The sequence below is a fragment of the Cervus canadensis genome, chromosome 24 (assembly GCF_019320065.1).
Source record: "Cervus canadensis isolate Bull #8, Minnesota chromosome 24, ASM1932006v1, whole genome shotgun sequence".
NCBI classification, from domain to species: Eukaryota; Metazoa; Chordata; class Mammalia; order Artiodactyla; family Cervidae; genus Cervus; species Cervus canadensis.
In genome coordinates, this window is record NC_057409.1 from 47,141,324 (window position 1) to 47,155,712 (window position 14,389).

The following is a 14,389-nucleotide window of genomic DNA, read 5'->3' on the forward strand; positions in this document are numbered from 1 at the left end:
AATGCAGTTTCCCTTGACTGTTTGAAAACAGTCTAAAATAGTTTTGGCTACATTCTGGCAGAGTAACTTACAAAAGACCTCCATGGTCTTTAATATCCATTTCCCATGAACTGCACTAATCCCTGCAATATTGGTGCACGAAAGAGCAGTCAAACATTACAGCTGGTGTCCTTGCCATGTGTGAAGGAAAGGCGTGGGTTGTCTCAGAGTACACCACAGGTATTTAAAGCAGTTAATCAAGACTCTGGGGATGGAGAGGCCCTCACGTACTCACGACGACATCCATAAACAAATGCAACACTGTCTCCAGGCAGGCTGGTGTGGCTATTTGCCATCACACACTCAGTGGCAGACAGATTCCCCTGAAATTCTACCCATGTGAGTGTCCACACTCACAGCTAGAGTCACCCCTGGATAATACTGCAGCAAAAATTGGCCACAGACAGTATGATGGTGTTAGTACCTCTTTATTTGTCCCAGCTCCATTTGGTGGACATGACCATATTGTAGTGGGATGTGCACAGTGAATAACTGTTCAAAAACATGCTTCTGAGGAATCTCTGTATCATCTAAAAGGTGTAAGTGTTTTGCTCCAAGGAGAAACACACAACTATTACAGTGTCCTTTATTTGAGAAATTAAAATAGCTAATCAAAAATGTGTTGTTGTCAAAACAGATATATTTCTCTTGATGTTACACTACTGAAATATTGGGTAAAACTGTGCAAAGATGGCCTGGGATTCTTGCTCTCCAGAATGAAAGCCTAATTATGTAGGGAATGTATACAACATGTTAGCGAGAGTAACAGGCACAGAGATGCAGCCACAGGGAAATTATGTACAGAATACCTCTAGTGCACAAAAACAGAAGTTCTCTTTGCATAAAGTTATCAATACTCAGATTTATTATTTTTCAAGACCTTGTCCACCAAATATTCAACTGCATCCTACTTGCCTCTTAAAAATTGGAATTTTTATCCTATGAACATTCAAGAAATATAGATGAATAGTTGAAGAGTAGTTCTGGTCTAAGGGTATTGACTTAATGGAACTTTTTGTGTTTCTCTTCTCCTGAAACTTTGAACTTAAAAAAAAAAGAAAAAACACTCTTTTTCAAATCTTTATCACATAAAGCAATTAAACTATTTCCTTTTTATAGGAAGAAAAAAGTGAACGACATTGGACATTAGATTTTATAACATTTATACAGTTCAGTTTTTTTAATTATCCTTATGACACATTTTTGTATTTGTCAGAACTCCAATTAATCAAATATCTCTGAAGATTATGGAAACAGAACCTAAGTAAGTATTTTTAGTATCTGAGAACCTAGATCTGAAAGAAGAATAATTTACAAAATGTAGAAGATAGTTCAAAAAAATTTTTTATAATAATTCAATGCCACACAACATTAAAGAATAAAACAGAATGACTTGTTTAATAACAACCATACAAAAGGTTCTAAAACATATGAAGTCATACTCTATTAATAGTCAACATAATGAAAACTATGTTTGAAAGTTAAATTTGATAATATATCTTTTAAGACCTGGTAAATAAGATTTTCTTTTTCCACACGTCTTTCTCAAATAACCTTTGTATTAACCATGTTTTTTTAAAGTAGTTTTCAATATACAGTAGACAATTATTGTGTCATTGTGTGAGTATGCATATATATATATATAGATAGAGAGAGTACTGAGCTTCCTTGCTGGCTCAGGCAGTAAAGAATCTGTTTGCAGTGCAGAAGACCTGGGTTTGAGCCTTGGGTCAGGAAGATCCCCTGGAGAAAGGAATGGCTACTCACTCCAGTATTCTTGCCTGGAGAATTCCATGGATGGAGGAGCCTGGTGGGCTCCATGGGGTCACAAAGAGTCAAACATGACTGAGTTGACTAATACACTTAAACATATACAGTCCTATATGTAAATGAAGTAGTTTAACATTATTTAAATACTATTCACTAATAATAACATAATTGCATCACTTTAACAGAATGAAATAAAAAATTATACGATTATTTCAACAGATACATAAAAATCATTTGACAAAATTCTACATCATTTCATGACAAAACTCTCAATAAATTGAGTACATATGGAATGTACTTCAATATACAAAAGGACATATGTGAGAAGCCCACAGGTAACACCATCAGTTCAGTTCAGTTCAGTCGCTCAATCGTGTCTGACTCTTTGTGACCCCATGGACTGCAGCACACCAGGCTTCCCTATCCACCACCAGCTCCCAGAACTTGCTCAAACTCATGTCCATCCAGTCGATGATGCCATCCAACCATCTCATCCTCTGTCGTCCCCTTCACCTCCTGCCTTCAATCTTTCCCAGCATCAGGGTCTTTTCCAGTGAGTCAGATATCCAAAGTATTGGAGCTTCAGCTTCAGCATCAGTCCTTCCAATGAATATTCAGGGCTGATTTTCTTTAGGATTGACTGATGATAGGATCTCTTTGCAGTCCAAGGGAATCTCAAGAGTCTTCTCCAACACCACAGTTCAAAAGCATTAATTCGTTGGCACTCAGCTTTCTTTATGGTCCAACTCTCACATCCATACATGACTACTGGAAAAACCATAGTTTTGACTAGACAGATCTTTGTCAGCAAAGTAATGTCTCTGCTTTTTAATATGCTGTTTAGGTTCGTCAGAGCTTTTCTTCCAAGGAGCAAGCGTCTTTTAATTTCATGGCTACTGTCACCAGCTGCAGTGATTTTGGAGCCCAAGAAAATAAAGTCTGTCACTGTTTCCCCATCTACTTGCCGTGAAGTGATGGGACCAGATGCCATGATCTTAGTTTTTTGAATGTTGAGTTTTAAGCCAGCTTTTTTAATCTCCTCTTTCACTTTCATCAAGAGGCTTTTCAGTTCCTCTTTACTTTCTGCCATAAGAGTGGTCTCATCTGTATATCTAGGTTATTGATATTTCTCCCTGAAATCTTGATTCCAGTTTGTGCTACATTCAGCCCAGCATTTCGCATGATATACTCTGCATATAAGTTAAATAAGCAGAGTGACAGTATACAATCTTTTTTTTTTTTTTTGACAGTATACAATCTTAACATAATCCTTTCCCATTTTGGAACCAGTCCATTGTCTCCTGTCTGGTTCTAACTGTCAACAGTAAAAGGTTGAAAGCTTTTCTTCTAAGATCAGGAACAAGACAAGACTGCCCACTCATACTGTTTCTATTCAGCATGGTATTAGAAGACTTAACCGAGCAACTAGGCAAGAAAAAGGAATAAAAGGCATCCAAGTTGGAAAGGAAGAAGCAAGATGATGACCTGATGTTTTATACAGAAACTCCTAAAGACTCCGTAAAAACCTTTAGAACTGATCAGTGAATTCAGTCAAGGTGCAGGATACAAAATCAACATAAAAATATAATCAGTTGTATTTCTATACACCTACAACAAACTATCGGAAAGAGAAAGAAATAAAATAATTCCATTTACAATAGCATCAAAGATAATAAAATACTTAGGAATAGATTTAACATAGGAGGTGAAAGATCTGTACGCTGAGGACTAAAGGCGCTGATAAAAGAAACTGAAGATAAGACAAATAAATGGGAAGATATCCCATGATCATGGATCAGAATTAAAATTATTAAGATGGTCATACTACCCAAAACCACCCATAGATTCAATGTGATCCCTACCAAAATTCCAGTGGCATTTTTCACAAGAAGAGAAAAATAATCCTAAAATTCATATGGAACAAAAAAGATCCCAAATAGCCAAAGCAATCCTGAGAGAGAACAAAGTTGGAGGCATCTGACTTCAAACATCTGATTTCAAACTATATTACAAAGCTAATAACAACAGTATGGTACTGTCATAAAAAGACACATAGACCAATGGAACAAAATTGAGTCTAGAAATAAAAGACTGTGTTGTGTGCATAGTCGCTCAGTCGTGTCCGACTCTGTGTGACCCCGTGGGCTGAAAAACACCAGGCTCCTCTGTCCATGGGGACTCTCCAGGCAAGAATCCTGGAGTGGGTGGCCATGTCCTCCTCCAAATAAAAGACTAATAATAGATGACTGTTGTTCAGTCGGTCAGTCATGTCCAACTCTTTTCTGCGACTCCATGGACCCAGGTCTCCCACATTGCAGGCAGATTCTTTACCAGCTGAGCCACAGGAAAGCCTAAGAATACTGGAGTGGGTAGCCTATCCCTTCTCCAGAGGATCTTCTCAGCCCAGGAATTGAACTGGGGTCTCCTGCATTGCAGGCGGCTTCTTTACCACTGAGCTATATACACCGCCCAAAATAAGAATGGTCATTGAAAACAAAATAATTTGCATTTCAACATGTAAACACCCAAGCAGGTATTCAGGAAACCAGAATGAGGCAGATAGATACTTGCACTTACTTAATATGATTCATTTATATTTAAAAGAGAGATAACAGGACCAGATGCCTTTCTACACACATAAGATACAGGAAAATGACAATGTGATGTACCACATAGATACTAGTGTATCAACAAATAATGGCAACAGACCAGACTCGCTTACATATAATAAAAGAAGGAAGGAAATGATCTTAATTAAGATAGGGATAATACGTCAAGATAAGTACAGAATCTCACCATGGAGAAAAATGTGATAATCCCACAAGTGAAGAGGTAAATAATGTTCCATACACCCCATCAAATGTGCCAAATCTTCAAAAGAACCTTAAAGGACATTTTTCTTGTGGTTGATAATATCCACTTCTAATTCACAAGATACTGTGGAAGGCTTATCATGGATTATCAGTAATAACAAAATATCAAATCAAAGCCAATATCTCACTTCAGTTTGTTCCAATGTTACAATTATAGCAATTATACAATCAGGTCGACAGAATGCCCAGAGTGAATACATTATTCAATACTTTGGAAACAATATCTTTATTCATTTCACCTTACCTCTCAGTAACTCTCCCTTTCTCATGCACTGGGCCTTTCACATAACTTCTTGTTAAACAATCATTTACAAAAGTCCTCTGATTTGTATCTTAGAGCGTGCAGTCAGGCAGGACTCGAGAAAGTCTTGCAGGACATAGAGCAATTCTTCATTGTTTTGCACCATCCTTCACAGTGTAGGAAAGCCAACATTCCTGGCCTCTCCCACTAAACGGCAGGAGAATCCCCCTCCCTCCCGAAGTCACCTCTGCAATGCTCTTAAACACCCTCTAGGGGGCACTACTGTGCCTGTTAAGAACCATCAGGCCAGAATCTGGGGACAACATGTTGAGCACAGATGACCCCCACATAAAACTTAAGTCCAGTAAGGGATACAGGCATAAATCAAAAAGTCACAAACACAAATTTATGCCTAATTGCAAGTTGTGCTACATGCTTAAAGGAACGTGATGCTGCAAGAACAGGCAGTCTTGGGTATCAGTCAAGGCTTCCCTGTGAAAGTGACAACTGAACAACTTGAAAGATGGAGAGGCATCTTCATTTCTTTCCTGGCATCTTATAATCAGTGAAACACGATGTGAGGATCTCTTGATGCTCACCTTGAGTCTTTAATCCTCCTACAGTCTTACAGACACAGACAGCACAGGAGATTGGTCTAGAAGTATACTGCCTCTGTGACACAGCACCACAATTGTCTGACATATCCCATTTTTCCTTATATTTCATTACTTAGAATTTATTTGTTTCCTTGAAATTTAAACTGGGAAAAAAAACATTGAAAGTGGAAAATGCTCAATAAAGTTTAATTTAGTGACAGTGTCATTCTGTTCCACCCAGTAAGCGCTCTTAGTCATTATTTAAAATTTTTGAAGGATAGCTATAATGTTTTCATAACTACATAGATGATTAAATGGACTCAAGATAGCTAAATAAATATATTGCCCAGGTTCACACAAAAACAAGCATGAGGGAAATAACTAATAACGTCTCCTTCCCAGGACAACAGATGGTTTTTCTTCACTGCATTATTTTTCTTTGTATTTAGGTACATTACATGCTATGCTGCACATGTCATCTAATAGATTTTAGAAATGTAGAGAAGGAGAAAATAGCTTAAGACTTTTTTGGTTTAAAAAAGAATAAAAAGTCCTTTGAGAAAACCTGGTGAATGTCCTTAGCATAAATACTACATTGGTGCTCATACTTTGATATCTGACCTTTTCCTTCAATATAGGTACAGAGTTTGGAATAATATAATAATTTTAATCTGAGCCAAATTTTCAGAAATCTGCAATACAGAAGCAATGATAGAAGATTCATGAGTAGGGAAAGTGTGGAGAAGATGATTGGTTTTCATTTTAAAGAACACTGCACCACCTGTCAGACTCCTTGAATGAAAGTGAAGTCGCTCAGTCGTGTCCAACTCTTTGCAACCCCGTGGACTGTAGCCTATCAGGCTCCTCCATCCATGGGATTTTCCAGACAAGAATACTGGAGTGGGTTGCCATTTCCTTCTCCAGGAATGAAAATCCACCAAGTATTAGCAAGGTCATTTGATGCCTCAGTTTCCTCATCCGTAAAATGACTATGATAATTGTACCCATCTCCAGGTTTAAAAGCAAGATTAAGAGAGATAATACATGTGAATAGTTTAGAACAATGCCTGGCATACATGGTAAACTCTAAAGATTGTTAGCTATTACTATTACTTTATAAATCGAAAATTTAAAGCTTTCAGTAAATGCAATGTTTCACTATCAGTACCATTATATATATAAACATCTATAGATGTTATAGATGTCTACTGTATTTTACCTTCTAAAATGTAATGAAACATAAGGTAATTTGAAGCTTAAAAAAAGCAAGTTGGTAAAGTCAGGGGAAATAAACCATTATTGAGAATAAAATTCAGGATTGATCGCCCATTAGCCCCATGAAAAATCTCATAATGTTTAAAATAAAAAGAGTAACAATTGCATTCATGTGGGAACTTACCTTGGAGAATCCCAGACCCTATCCTCCCCCCCACCCCCGAAAGTTTATTTTTTGTAATTTAGCAGTTACAACATTGTTCAGTATAAAACGTGGAAGCACTGCTCACTACTGAAATAAAAAAACAGCTGTTTCATTTAAGCCAGATGAGAAATTTAAAATGAACTGAAATCATCTGTCACCAAAAAAAAAAATTAATGACAAACATTATCTTTTGTGACAGACCTGTTATATTTCTGAAGATACCAGAAGATAGATTTCTGCAAGGGTACTCTGTTTAAGAAGCCATCTGTCTGCTTTGGGCAAATGACTCTGAGCCTAATCCACTTATAGAAAATGTCAACAAAATTGCTTCAATACCAGTGAGCTGAATAATAGAAAACCCCGAGCTAAACTTTAAAAATATGATTCCAGTGCAGAAAGCTTTATGACTTTATGTTTGTGCGGTGATACTGATATCCTGAGAATTCTCTTGCAGGCATTTTGACAAAGAACCATTCAATAAAACAACAAGAAGCCACTGCCTGTTGATTTGCCTGCTCTTTGCTTCCCAGCATCGTGATCATCTGCCTTTTGTCAACAGCTGAGTTAGAAGGACAAGAGAGTAACATCAACTTTAGAAAGGTGACAACGGCTATTAATTGTACTTTAAATGAAACTTTAGTAACAGATGGCCATCATCACAAAAAATATATCATAATATCTCAAATTAACATTCCTTGTATAATGAATGACTCTCTTGAGTGCTACAAGCCAAACACAGTGCGAGCTTCTCTAATATAAAAACCTCTGTTTTTCCATGGCTGATTCATGTCAATGTATGACAAAACCCACTACAATATTGTAAAGTAATTAGCCTCCAACTAATAAAAATAAATGAAAAAAAAAAAAAAAAAAAACCCCTGTTTGGCCAATTCATGCAATTTTCATTTTAAAAAGATTATCTACAATGGCCTGAAAGATGTAGGATGCCTCAAACCTCAGAACAGACAGAGCCTAGAGAGGTAGTTGCTAATATCAGAAGGATATTTTTAAAAATTCATTCTGGAGTTCGCTTGGTAAGGTTTCAGTTTAAGAAGTTATTGATAGCATTGCTGAAAGTATTGGCTTTTTGATTCACCCAAAAAATAAATCTCCAAAAATGCCAGGATAAGAGTATAGATACATTAACAAAAGAGTGAACATCAGATCACAAAATGGTCTCACCTGCTCAGCGGTCACAGCGCTGAGACGTTCGGTGCCCGCGCGGCTCCCTGTGACGTCTGGCCCCGCGCTGCACCACGCCAGGAGCACCTTTCACGCTGCTGTCTGTGTGAACCGCATCCCCTGCAGCCCAATGCCAGACGCACTACATCTGGTCTAGACCTGCCCTCTACCAGGGACACTTATTCTTTATTCTCTGTTAAACCATAATGCTTTTACAAAGGCTTTAACTATCGCTTCTCGGCCTTTTGGCTAAGATCAAGTGTAGAACAAAGGCGTTAACTGTCCCCTTTTGGGGTGCATCACGGCGTGTGCCGAACCCGCCTATCCAGTGGTTCTATGGGTTCCCACTGACATGGGCATGCCTCCTAGGTACAGTGTTGGTTACAGTGGCCAAAGAGCTGTCAGCAAGACACTGGCAAACGTCGACCACCTTGTACGCCCCACACATTTCTTTATTAAATGAATTGGGCTACTTTTTATTAACAGTTAAATCGAGCTGCAGCCAACTCAGCTCCCTCCACAGTGACTGTTTAGAGATTTAGTCATTAATGAGGTATTCACTGTTGGCGGCCCAAATCCAGTAGCACGTTTGGTTAAAGACCAGATTACTGTTACTCCGAGAAAATGTCAAGACCTGCGCTCGCTTGAGACTTTCTCAAGTTTCAGATCTCAAACTCAAGCCATCCACAATACCAAACTATTAGCAGCACATTTTCTTCATGCTTTTTTATGTTTATTTCAAAAATCATGTTACTTGAAAGTTAAAATAATAGCATCTAAATTTCCCAGTTGTCCACATTATGTCATGTTGGTGTAATCAACTTATCTATTGCTATCCATCTGTCTGTGTATACTTCATCCTGTATACCTCAGAAGGCATATCATGAAAATAAGGATTCTATGTAACCACAATGCTATCATAGTCCCCAACAAAGTTGGCATTCATTCAGTCATTTAATCTGAAATCGGTGCATTTAAATTTGCTCAAATGTACCAAAACATACTTTACAGATGTTTTATAAAATCCCGAATCCACTCAAGTTTCACATTCCTAGCACCTTTGAAAATAATGATCCAGCTATGTGAGTTAGAGCAGAAGCCTGAGTGACAGGAGAGTGCCTGGGGAAACTTCACAGGCAAGATCTCAGCAAGAAGTACCACCTCCTTAAAGACACACATTTATCTCCACAGCCTCACCCCTGTCCACTCCCCAGAATACGCACCACTAAATCATCACATACACTTGTCAAAACATTTCTTCTGAATGTCAAACACCATCACTCTTATATTCTTATTTTTAAATCAACTTTATAAATACAGACGCCTGGAAAAGTTCACTGTACACTCACTAAGCCCATTCAGTTTTATGAATGTCATGCTGCTCTTCCTAAGCAAGCCTCAGATTTCTTCCCAGAATAGATGACTCTGAAAAATCAAACTATCAGAAACTTCAATTTCAATATTTCAGTAGCTGGTATATTTTTAGGCCTTAGCTATACAAACCAAAAAATCCTTCCACATTTTTAGAGGAGCTTTAAATTATCCCCAAATTAAGGATCCAGAACTCCACTTGACAAGCCTTGCATGACCTTGTCCAAGACCACAGACTCCTTCCAAAAAAACAGTGCCAGGCTGACCTTGAGCGGGATGGCTTTGCTCTGTGCTTTAAAGCCCATCTCCCAAGAGTAGCATGGAAACATATACACTAACATATGTAAAATAGATAACCAGTGGCAATTTGATGTATAATTCAGGTAACTCAAACTGGGGCTCTGTGACAACCTAAGGGGTGTGATAGGGTGGGAGGTGGAAGGGAGGCTTAAGAGGGAGGAGACATAAGTATACCTATGACTGATCCATGTTGATGTATGACAGAAACCAACACAATATTGTAATTATCCTTCAATTAAAAATAAAGTTAGAAAAAGATTGGGGAAGAAAAAGCCCATCTCCCAGCCACGACTGGTTAAACCAAGCATCACACTGGGCCAAGAGTGGCCCATCAACAGGGGACCAGTGACTGATGAACTGGCCTGACCCCAGGCAGCACTGACAATAATTAGTCAAACCAACTAGATGAAGTCGCTCAGAAATTGGGCCTGGAAAACTGGAAAAGCCTCAGCTGTTGTTGTTGTTCATTCACTGAGTCACGTCTATCTCTTTGCGACCCCAAGGACTGCAGCACACCAGGCCTCGTTATCCTTCACCATCAACCCAGAGCTTGCTCAAACTCATGTCCATCGAGTTGGTGATGTCATCCTACCATCTCGTCCTCTGTCTTCCCCTTCCCTTCCTGCCTTCAGTCTTTCCCAGCATCAGGGTCTTTTCCAATGAGTCAGCTTTTTATATCAGATGACCAAAGTACTGGAGATTCAACTTCAGCATCAGTCCTTCCAATGAATATTCTGCACAGATTTCCTTTAGGATTGACTGGTTGGATCTCCTTGCAGTCCAAGGAACTTTCAAGAGTCTTCTCCAACACCACAGTTCAAAAGCATCAATTCTTTGACACTCAGCCTTCTTTATGGTCCAACTCTCACGTCCATACATAACTACTGGAAAATCCATAACTTTGACTATACGGATGTTTGTTGTACAGTCAAAGGTATGACTTTTGTGAGCCTTGGTTAGTTGCTCACAAAAAGAGGTGCTAGCAAAGAGAGGAAAGAAAGAGAGGAGAGAGCTGAACCTAAGGCCACAGCACTAGAGTGAAAATTCCTAAATTCTTGTTCCTAAGAGAGGAAAAGATAACACAATGCCCTAAAGCCTGCTCGCATTGTCATGATCTTCTAGCCTTGGTTCGGTGAGGCTGCCCATTCTGTGGCTCCCCTTCTTCCCAGGAGATGAGTTGCCCACACTGTCACAGTCTCACCCAAAAAAAGCCTGAATGAGTCCCTGGTTCCCTGTAACTCAAGCCAAAAAAAAAAACTACTGAAACAAAGTTAAAAGCACACTTCTGCCCCAGCTAAGGCTTTCTTAAGCTTCTCGTAGCGAAAACCAGAATCAGTCAAAAAGAAAGGACAGGGCTTATAGCTGATGAGTGCAGAGCAAAGACACCAGCACATCCTGAATCAGCGGGGTGACCTTGGGAACATCATTCACTCCTGTGAGGGGCCAGTTCCTCCTCTATTAAACACTGAATGGGATGAGATGGTCTCTGAGTTCACCTTATATACCCAGGGTCTATCATTTACTAATTAGGGCTTGATTCAAAAGCGCTGTGTTAAAATTCATTACTATGAAAATCATTTGATTTTCATAGTATCCTAATGTTCCTTGTCCTTATTTCAGAGCCTGTTATTTGTACGAAGTGAGAAAGTTGCTCGGCAATTAAACATGTAAAGCATACTAATTTCACTTATTTTAAATAAGAGAGACTGTCCAGTGGGCAAGAAATAAGGAAGCAATAAAAGTGCTCTGTTAGGGAAAGAACAGAGGACTGGGGAAAACGCGTGACAAAGATCCTAACCCTGATGGCAGTGGGGGCGCGGGGCTGAAGTCGCCGCATCAGAAAAGGTCTCCTGAAGACTTGGCACCTGAGCTCACAACTGGGGTGCAGGTGAAGTGCCCGATGCAAGGGTGTGAGCAAAGGTCCCAGGGGCACTAATACAGCAGAGGGCAGGCCTTATAACTGCTCGGCAGGACAGTGCAACTGGTTCCTCCAAGGGGAAAGGTCAGTGTGGCTGGGGTAGCGCTCAGAAGAGGAAGGTGATGAGAGGCGGAGCTGGAGAGGAGGCGGCCACAGAGAGCTCCACGGGGAAGGTAAGGCATTTACAGGAGGAGCCATGGAAAACCATGGTGGAGCTTTAAGAAGGCAGAATGGCCATGACCAGGCCTTTAGAAAGGCCTCCCAGGTGGTGTGTTCTGGAGTGGGGCAAGGGTAGATGCAGAAGGAAAGGTTCTTCACTAACCAGAGTGATAAATGACTAAGGCAATAGCTATGGGAAGGGAGACCTCTTAGGGAGATATTTAGGAGGTTGACCAGTGACGCTTGGTAACTGCTTAGAAGTGGAGGTTTGCGGAAAAGATCAAGGATTACCGCAGGACTTTTATTTGGCTTGCTGAGAGTTGTCATTCACTCATTCAAGCAGGAATAGCAGAGGTGTCGTGAAGGGCAGGCAGGAGATGTGGGTGGAGATGAGCACAATTTGAGCTGCCCTCTCCATGGCTGAGAGACCTCCAGAATGCAATACCTGATAGGTAGTTGGGAGGGATGGGTGGGGAGTGGCAGTCATCTAAGGGTAGGAAGAGACATGCACGTTGGATTCAATAGCATAGAGGGGGCAATAGAAACCATTTGCATGGACAGTATGACCCAGAAAGAGAGGATGGAGTAAGAGAGCCTAGCCTAGAACCCTAAGAAACACCAGAATTTAACAGAAGAGTAGAGGAAAGGTAACCTGCAAAAATTCCTGAGATGAAAAGCCAGAGATGTAAGAGGAAGGCCAGGAATGTCCAGAGGATATCCCCTAAATCAAGGGAAGCAGTGATGCGAGAAAGAGGGAGTGATCAGCCCTGAGAATGTTCCCAAGTAGTGAAGGGAGATAGAAGCTGACACACAGCCAAGAGATCTCCTGGCAAGAAGGTGACTGGTGGCTCTGGTGAGAACAGTTGAATGGAGTGTCAGGGGGAGAAGACAGATTAAAGGTGACTAAGGGTGCGTGGGAGGCAAGGAAGTGGATACAACAAGTACAAACAACCTCATTAAGAAGCTTGGCAGTGTATGCCAAGAGAGAGATAGGAAGTCAAGTAGCCGGAGGGGAGCTGAAAGTATGTATAAAAGCCATTTCTTATGCATAAACACAGTCAAACTGAACAACGAACTGTGCGAGAACAAAGACAAAACATGAAGTGGAATAACTAAAGGCCTCTACTTCTTGGATTGATTGTTGTTCTCATTTGATTTTCACAGTATCCTAATGTTCCTTGTCCTTATTTCAGAGCCTGTTATTTGTACGAAGTGAGAAAGTTGCTCGGCAATTAAACTTGTAAAGCATACTAATTTCACTATCTCAATAAATGTACCTAAAAACTTAAAAAGCAGGGATTGCATATGGCCTATGTGTTCGACTACTCCTGAAAAATGAAGTGTTCTCATATTGTCCACCAGATGGCTCCCTTGTTTGGGGCTTAGGTAGGAAGCTTCTGTCTGTCCACAAAGTCTGTTCCAATGGTTAGAAACAGCCTTCTAACACCATTTTGTTTATTCCTCTGCTTCCATGTAGATTTGGACCTCAATCATTCTAAGTATGTAAGAGTGATCTCAAATAAATTCTGAGAACTTACAATGTCATAAATTAAAAATCCATGTGTCACCAACCAGTATATGTAAGCATTTTAGATGGAAAATACCTTTCCCAGCAAAATCTTAAACCAGTCATGGCTCTTCAAAGCAAAAAAAAAAAAAAAAAAAAAGAAAGCTATCTGCTTTCTCAATTTGGTGAAAGGAGAAAAAACTAATTGTAAAAGGTTCAATAAATTTGTTTCACATAAGTAGGTTAAAATAGCAATGTCTCTTTCACGTATAAGGCAGTTACTTTATACTTGCTGTTTGGAGAATTTTAACATGCATAACTTAACCTAATATGATATAAAGCTCTCAAGTTTAAATAATTTGTTTATGGCTCTAAGACATAAAGATTTTTCCTCTACTTGAAAGGGGTTATTAGCATGATTTAGCATTCAGGACATATTATCATTATACATTTATGATGTGGGTTGAAGGAAATCAAACCAGCCAATCCTAAAGGAAATCAACCCAGAATATTCAATGGAAGGACTGATGCTGAAGCTCCAATAGTTTGGCCACCTGATGCGAAGAGGTGACTCGTTGGAAAAGACTCTGATGCTGGGAAAGATTGAGGGCAGGAGGAAAAGGGGACGACAGAGGATGAGATGGTTGGATGGCATCACTGACTCTATGGACATGAGTCTGAGCAAACTCCAGGAGACAGTGAAGGACAGAGAAGCCTGGCGTACTGCAGTCCATGGGGTCACACAGAGCCGGACAAGACTTAGTGACGGAACAACAACCCCATGGACGTTTCTCTTTACCCTTCTCCCATCCTACTGTGCCTGAAGCACCACCAACACCAGAAATAGCATGGGAGAGGGGAGGGCAAGGGTTAGTTTTACAACCACCAGTGTACAAAGGGGTTAAGAACAGACCGCCACACACACACACACTCACACACATGCGTGCGCGTGCGCACACACACACACACACACCATGCCAGCTAAAACCAGTTTTCCTCAGTTGCCTATCTTT

At 39.9% G+C, this 14,389-nt stretch overlaps 1 protein-coding gene and 1 pseudogene across 2 annotated transcripts in view; one reads left to right on the forward strand and one right to left on the reverse strand.

Annotated features, from left to right (window-relative positions):
- PLCL1 (phospholipase C like 1 (inactive)) overlaps positions 1-14,389 on the reverse strand; it is a 351,938-nt gene that overhangs the window by 6,824 nt on the left and 330,725 nt on the right. The gene's annotated exons all lie outside the window — the stretch shown is intronic.
- Positions 8,351-8,486, forward strand: LOC122426914 (annotated as a pseudogene).